Source organism: Pinus tabuliformis, chromosome 4_1 (assembly GCF_031772625.1).
Source record: "Pinus tabuliformis cultivar Carrire ecotype Pingquan chromosome 4_1, CPIR1, whole genome shotgun sequence".
Classification (NCBI taxonomy): Eukaryota; Viridiplantae; Streptophyta; class Pinopsida; order Pinales; family Pinaceae; genus Pinus; species Pinus tabuliformis.
Genome location: NC_142303.1, coordinates 152,756,972 through 152,765,806, shown reverse-complemented (window position 1 = coordinate 152,765,806; position 8,835 = coordinate 152,756,972).

Here is an 8,835-nt window from a genome sequence, read left to right as displayed (position 1 = left end):
GCCGTTGATCAAGTGCATCCATGGTCATTGGATGACGTCGGTGGTTTGGTACCCTAAATTTTTCAAAGGGTGGCACCAAGCAAACTCTTAGGATCAAATCCATGCGATGATGTGTCAGTGGGGTGTGTTGCCCAATATAAAAGGATGAAGGGAAGACACTTGGTCAAATATTATGGTAAATATTTGTGGTGGAACCCATAGTTACATGGCGCATGGTGTGGAGGATGTGATAATGGATGACATCACCTCGACATTTAGGACTGGTGACACCATGGACCTTGGAGCCCAAATATTTTTGGTGCAGGGCATAATAGAACACCCAAGATTTAAGTTTCGGGGTGACTTGGAGTGTGGGGCTCATTCTGTGGGGATAAGTGATTTGTGGCATGAACATATTCCTTTACTAACCAAGGGGGAGGTTAAGCCTAAATGCAGAGTGTACATTGCCTCGCAGCTTAGAAGGATCATCCCTGGATGGAACGGTGAGAGGCAACAAGAGTTACCTTAGAGGAGAGTGTTCCTAGGGTGTTGTGGCCTTCAAGAGGGCGGGGGGGGGGCGGGGCGGCTTACATCCGTAATACCTCCCTCATAGTGTAGATGTGTCATAGATTGGGTCATTCCTGCTGTCTAGTGGGGTATTATGTGACCAAGATGCCATTTTGAGTTTCTCGACAGTAAAAGAAAGTGAAAAAATTGGACCCTATTCTATAACTAGACCATGAAGATTGGGTCAACATAGCAACTACCTCTTTCTACCTTTAGTTAGGGATGAGGATAGTAGGGGGTATGTTACAAAACACAACTCCATCAGGGAGAAAAAAATGAAATTATTATAAAATATTAAAAAAATAAATATTTTAAATTAAATAACAAATATATAAAAATAAAATATTTTTTTATCGGATTAATTATTTTTGTTTATATCTTTATTTTTCTAATTCTTACCATTTAACATCCATTGAATCTCCACTTTTCAAATTTTATTATTTATTTATGTATAAACCATATTGTGTAGGGAATTAAATTTATTGTTAAATATTGTTTTCAAATTTAATTGAAGTTTGTGTTTATCTCTTTTTTGCATTTTTTTTAAAGAATATATACATTTATACAATTTATCTAGGGTCATTTTTCTATGTCTCTCCTTAGGAGATATTATTAATTATGGTGAATTACTCTTTGTAGAACTCATATTGAAGAGAAAATAAAAACATAAATATGTAATAAATAAGAGGAAACATGATCCGGTTTTCTTGGTGTTCCGGTGCCGGGGTTCGCTGTGCCAGGTGGGAATCGAAGTGCTGCGATTTCTGTAGCCTGTGGAGGGGATTCCGCCGCTCTTGAGGCCCTCTTCCCCTACGACGTGCGGTTTACCTCTGTGGGGCTCTGTGCCCAACACTCGGCTTGGGCTCTGCGGCGGGGTTTCGGTGTTTTTCATTGTGCTTTGATTTGGGCGGCGGCGGAGTGTGCTCATCTTACTGGTTTCCGGTGGTTTTTTGAACTACTTCCGCGCTGCTCTGCTTTGGCAGACTCACCAGGATATTTTTGACTTGGGCTTTCTTGAGCTGAGCCGCGGAGCTGGTGTGGGGGATTTGTTGGGTTTTTCTTCGATACTCTTCGTGGGGGCGAGGTGGCTGCCCTAGCCGCCTCTGCCCCCGGAATCGATCCGCCTCTGCTTTGTTGGGACCTGATGGGTTCCCTTGCTGAGGATTTGGGTCCGTTTTTGGCAGCTTGCTGGTTTTCCTCTGCAGTTTATATGGAGCGTTGAGGGATCTGAGGTGTGGAGTCTGTCTCTGCATCGATTCGTGCCGCTTTCATCATGGCTGTACATGGATGTTTTTCTCTTGGTTTCTGAGGCTGTATGGGGGTTCTTCCCTTGGTTTCTTCGGTATCAGGAGCAGAGTTTTTGAGGGGGTGGAGGAGGTCTCCTCCATTTCGTGCCTCTTCTCCTTATCATGGCGGCCATTTCGAACTTACTGCTCATTACTCAGGAGCTTATGTGTTTTTTCTGTTATTTGTTTGGGGATGGGTTGGGGTATCCTCCTGTTGGGGTTTACACACCCATTTTCTTGCTGCCCTCTCTGAGGGCTTTTCTGCATACTTCTTTTGAAGTACTGTTTTTGTAAGTGGTTTACCCACACTACAGCATATGCGTTCAGCATCTACAACATGTAATTTTCTGATCTAATGAAAATTACGAATTCTCTTTCTTCGGAAAAAAGAGGAAACATGATCCAAATTTATGAAGGATAAAATTAAATATAGATATAAACGAAAATATAGAGCTACAACGAAAACAAAACTTCAATTCATTAATAACAAAGTACTGAAATATGTTTACATGTAGAATGAGAATAAACTAGCTTGGATGATCGCAGCGTATCTCTAAGAAGAGATATGGTGGCTACATGCCTTTTGAACTGTGTTACAATGAGGCTAAGAGGCATTTTTATTATTGAGAAACAAAGGAAAACCCTAAACATGCAAAAACCTAACCCTAGGAGATGAAGTGCCAAAAGTCTCTGGGTCCCAATGGGGTTAGTTGGTACATCAACTTCTTTGTGTTGCAACTTTAGCATACAATCTTCATTTGACGCATACAATACCTTGTTAGAAAGATCTATCTGAGGAAAAAAAATTTCGACTACAAACCCCTACTTAATGCTACGAGTCTTCTCGTTTTCCAAAAAAACATCGTTTAAGGCCTAAAAAAGGCTTCAAAAGTTTAGGACATGAAAAACTTCCAAAAATAATATACTGTGCTACAATCAAGGAAACTGAAAGAGACAATGGTTGGGGTCCAAGTAGAATAGGTGGGCTGCCATCAATATCTACCTAGATCAGTCCTCCCCCCTTAGGAAGTAATGGCCCCCATTGCGTTGAGTGCCTCCATGAGATGGGGAAACTTCTGTTGAACTTGGTCCCTAGTAAGCCACTTGCCTTGGTGCAGGAGTTGGCTAGCTCTGAAAACCCGATATAGTTAGATCTTCTGCTGACATGTTTTTTTTATCTTTGTGTCTATGATTAAATAATTTTTGGCCTATTCCATGCAGTCTAGGTTTAGCTCTATTGGTGTTATCTTTTATGCAATGTCTAATGTGTCCAACAATGTTGGAAAGTATGGCTGAAGGCTGTCCACATTAAACACTAGGTGTAGGCCAAGGAATGGTGTAATGTTTGAGCTCAAAAGCATTGTCTCCCACAACCTTAGTGATGGTGTAAGGCTCGTATCAAAGTGGTATGAGATTTTGATGGGATCCGACAAGGCATTCTTTCTAAAAATACAACCAAACTGTGTCACCCACCTGAAACTTGTGTGGAACCCAATGCTGATCATGTTGCTTGAATTCTTCATTTTCCAAAATGGAAAAGTGATATATCGGCCCATTGGGTGGAGATGCTTTGAGAGTCAGATCGATCGAATGCTTGACCTACTAGTGCAAAGGTACCCCTTTGGGTGAGGAGAAGAAGTCCTTGTATTCTTCCACAACCTTATCCACCTGTTTGTGCTGCATGGGGGAACCCTTCCCATGGGCCATGGATGTGGCCACTATCTTCCCCTTACTTTGAGAGTGAATAAGAAAGAAAACAAATTTCCTAGTCTAGGAGATGTTCTTACTGAATTGCTTAGCAGAGATCAAAGAGATGGTGGTAGGCGAGGCTACCTCCAGTATCCTATATAACTTATTGCCTAAAGTGATAATAATAGTGTGAGGCCTAGAATCATACACAACATGGTGCTTCCACAAGCATGGTTGGCCTAATAACACATAAAAAATTCAAGAGGAGTAACATCACACAATACCTCATCTATGAAGGGATTGATGTTGTAGGAGAGACCCCACTACTGGCTGACACGAAGATCTTATCCTTCATGGAGCCACCGAATGGTGTATGACTGCGGGTGTGGTGTGGTCGGTAGACCCAACTTCTTAACAACCTCTGTTGAAATGGGGTTCTTTGGGTTCCCATTGTTGACAATGAATTGCAACAGAGAACCATTTACCTGCATCTGTGTGTAGAAGAGACACTCCCCCTCCTCTGGATCTTTGAGCTTTGTAGTATACCTAGGGGGGATATTATGGGGTATAGAGGGAGGTACCTAAGGGAATAATGTAATAATGTGACAGGACAAAGTTAATAAATAAAGTGGTTAACCCGCATCATGTAAGGGACCACAAGTAGTTAGGAATAACGTGATAAGCCCATTTTATTAGATATATGGTATTGAGAGACCCATGGTAATGACCCATGGTATTGTATGTATGAAGCCTATATAGAGGCTAGAGACTCCCCATTGAGAGATGTGAAAGATTATTGTATTGGCAAGCATATGTCTTGTGGAGTGTTCTCCTTCCTTAAGGAGTGATTGTATGGTGTTACCTTACCTCAAGGGTTTTGACTAATAAAGAGAATAATTTCTATAATTCAATATTTTTATTTTTGGGCATATTTTCCATTTTCATATATTTACAAGTATGTTATACTACAAGTGGTATCAGAGCACTTTCTTGGGCGAAGAGGGGAAGCATTTTTTTTTTCATTTTTTGCAGGACTTGCTGGGCAGCGAGTTTGAAGATCAAATATGAAACTTTTGGTACAAAATTTAAAAAAACTAATAGAAGATCTAGATTATTTACGGAAAATACTTGAATTCAAAAAGAAAATCGGCTGAATCGGAGTCCGGATGGGGGAGATATTGCTGATTTAAAATCAGCTGTTTTGCAGAAATTTCTCTAACGACAATTCGTGGACGACGGATCTCCAATAATATTTTTTTTTAGTTTTTTGTGGGGAATTTTGGGAAAATAATTGCATATCTGACATCCTCTTGAAAAATAACCCAGTTTCAAAGAAACAAGGGTTGAATCGGAGTCTGGATGAGGGAGATCTCACTGATTTAAAATCAACTCTTGTTTCATTTTTTTGTGACGACTGGATAGTTGCACCCTCTAGGTATACTACAGGATTAGTATTATGGACCTTAGTGGTGGCAATAATGGCATTGGGTTTTGCATCAATAATCTTCTTCCCCTTTCGTTCCCCTTATCGGGTTCTCGTTTAGAATCAGAGCATGCATTAGACTTTGAAGCTTTTGTCTCGACCACCAATGACTGCTTGGCATGACACTCTTTTGTGTTGTGAGTGGGGCTCTTGTAGAACATACACCACTTTCTTATGTCCTTCTTTGTCTTCATGGTGCCATTCATTCCTTGCAGATTTGATGGGTTGTCTTAGGCCTCTCCACCTTAGCTCTATCCTTTGTTCTGCAGTTTAGGGGTGCCCTTTCCCTGCTTCTGATTCGCAGATAAAATTCACGCTTCTTTTGTTTAAATTTTTGTTTCATCTTGGCAACATATCGATATGCTGCACCAAGCGAGGAGATTTCCCAAAACTCCATTTCTTCCTGAATGTATTTGTGCAAAAAACCACAGTACTTGAGCACCAGATGTCGCTAAGAGTGTTTGATACCTAACTTTTTGCATAGAGTATGAAAAATATTTGTGAAGTCGTGCACATCTTGGTCCTTTTGTTGTCGTAATGTGGTCCATTGTATATACTTGTCCTCATACCTCCCCACGAGGTAATACTATTCTTTGAAAACATCCCAAAAAGAGTTCAAACAGTGTGCGGTTGTGAACAAAGAGGGTTTCTTGGACCTTTTCTCACAGTAAGTTTCCCACCAGTCCTTGACATGGGGGGTGGCCTTGAGCATTGCAAAAGTAATATTCTCCCTATCAGAGGAACTATGGACTGAAAAATAACCCTGCATGACATTCAACCATTTATATACAACACTTGCATCTAATTGACCTTTGAATATAAGGATATCGAAGTTCACTTGTACCTTGAAGGGGGTGGTGCCTCTGAAGTGGTTGCTGGATGAAGATATGACATTGGTGGGCATTCATCGAAGGATCTAAGCAAAGTTATCCATCATCTTGTTCCTTCGCCACTCGAGGGTTTCTTTGAGAAGCAGTTTGAGAAGATCTCCTACTACCTCGTCTTTCTTTTCTTCCATCATGGGAGGTTATTGGTGTTGGCGGGGATGGTATTGTAAGGGCTCAACTGTTATGAAACCAGCTCAAGAAAAGATAGAAAAGATAGATCAACGCCTTAGAATTCAGCCTCTTCGAGGGGGCAACCTCCTTTACATTACATAAATGAACAATTCTTGGATGATTCAAATGAAAAAACCTCCTTTCTATATATAGGAGTCTAAGGAGTCACAATATAATCCAGCCAACCTAACAATAATAATATAAAGCCACAAAAATAACAATAGAGGGATTCTATGGGGCACAAAAATAACAATATGGGGGTAATAGGGGCACAACAATATAAATAAGGGGTATAACTACAATAGTAATGGGGTAATCACTAGTATTATAGGGACCCAACATGCCCCTCTCCTTCAAAAAAGTGTTGTCCTCAACGCTTGAGTAGTTCTGGATACTTCTGCATAAAATTCTCATCCTCCCATGTGGAATCTTCAGCGGATAAGTTCTTCCACTTGATAAGATACTCTGAAATTGATCGATTTCGTAGCTGTCGAGTTCTTGTTTCTGTGACTGCTTCTGGTTCCAATATAATTTTTCCTTCCTCGTCAAGTTCTGGCAATATTGTTTGAATTGGGAGCTTGTCACCTATAACCTTCTTTAAACATGAAACATGGAAAACTGGGTGCAATCGAGAAGCTGCAGGAAGCTCCAATTTGTATGCCATAGTACCAATCTTTTGCAACACCTTGTACGGACCATAATACTTTGGTGATAATTTATTATCCTTCTTAGCTTGCTTTAGGGACATTTGCTTATATGGTTGTAGCCGTAGGAATACCCAATCACCTACATCAAAACTTCTTTCACTGCGATGTTGATCTGCCTGTTGTTTCATTCTATTTTGTGCCAACACGAGGTTATCCTTTAAGAGTTGGAGGACTTGTTGTTGATGTTCGATGTGATGTTCCACTGCCTGAACCTTAGAATTTTCTCTTAAATATGATGTGATGGATGGTGGTTGATACCCATAAAGTGCCATAAATGGGGTCATTTTTGTTGCTGTATGGAAGGAAGTGTTATACCACCATTCAGCCAGAGGCAACCATTTGACCCATTGTGTCTGTTTATCAGATACAAAGCAACGAAGATATCCTTCCAAACATTTGTTTACTATCTCAGTTTGCCCATCAGATTGAGGATGATAAGATGAGCTATGAGCTAACTGAGTACCAAGACAAGAAAATAATTTTGTCCAAAAATTTCCAGTGAAAATGGGATCTCTGTCACTTACAATAATCTTTGGGTTTCCATGTAGCTTTTGAACTGTTTCCATAAATGCAGTAGAAACTGTACTGGCTTTAAATGGATGTGATAATGCACAAAAGTGTGCATACTTGGTAAGTCTGTCAACTACCACCATGATGACACTCTTTCCCTCAGACTTGGGTAAACCTGTGATAAAATCCATTGAAACCTCCTCCCAACGTTGGCTTGGAATGGATAAAGGTTGTAATAGACCCGGTGTCTTAATTGTTTCAACTTTATTTTGTTGGCAAACCAAACATTCTGCCACAAACTTTTGAATATCTGATTTAAGGCCATCCCAAAAAATTCCTTCTTAACCCTGTGGTAAGTTTTTAAAAATCCTGAGTGCCCTCCTAAGGGAGAAGTGTGCAATTCCATAAGAATCTTTTGTTTTAGCTGGGAATTCTTACAGAGGTATAAGCGATCTTTGTACCATAACGAATCATTTTGCCAGCTAAATGTATCAGAAGTACTGGAATCTTGTTGTAGCTTTCGAATAAGTGCCCACACTTCTTCGTCATTCTTCCATTCCTCCCTTGCTTCGTTTATCCAATCTGGTTGGATAATAGAAATGGCACACAACAATGCTTCCACATCCTCATCCTTTCTTGAGAGTGCATCTGCCACCACATTTTGCTTCCCTTTTTTGTAGATGATTTCAAAGTCATAACCCAACATCTTTGTGACCCACTTTTGTTGCTCTTCAGAGGATAATCTTTGTTCTAAAAAGTATTTAAGGCTATCATGATCCGTTTTTACCTTGAAGTGTCTTCCCATTAGGTAGGGTCGCCATTTCTTAAGTGCATGGAGTATTGCCAACATTTCCTTCTCATAAATAGCTTTGCTTAAAAACTTTCCCTTGATTGGACGACTTTCAAAAGCAATGGGTCTTTCATCTTGCATTAGAACAACACCAATTCCATTTCCTGAAGCATCACATTCCACAATAAAGGTTTTTGTGAAGTCCGGTGTAGCTAAGACCGGTGCTTGGCACATTGCCTCTTTAAGATGTTCAAAGGCCTTTGTTGCTTCCGGAGTCCATGAAAATGAATCTTTCTTCAATAATGTTGTTAGAGGTGCTGCTATTCTCCCATAATTCTTAACAAACTTGCGATAATACCCTGTCAACCCAAGAAATCCTCGCAGATGCTTTATGGATGTGGGGATTTTCCATTCCTTAATGGCTTTAATTTTGCTAGGGTCTACCTTAACTCCTTCATGAGATACAATATGACCCAAATATTCCACCTCCTGGACTCCAAAGAAACATTTGGATCTTTTTGCATATAATTGTTTCTCCTCCAATAGTTGTAGCACCCTGTCAACATGTTCAACATGATCCTTCCAAGACTTGCTGTAGATTAGTATATCATCAAAAAATACTAACACAAATTTTCTAAGGAATGGTTTGAAAATTGAATTCATCAAACCTTGAAATGTTGAAGGTGCATTGGTAAGGCCAAAAGGCATGACCAAAAATTCATAATGACCCTCATGAGTTCTAAATGTCGTTTTCGGAATGTCTTCA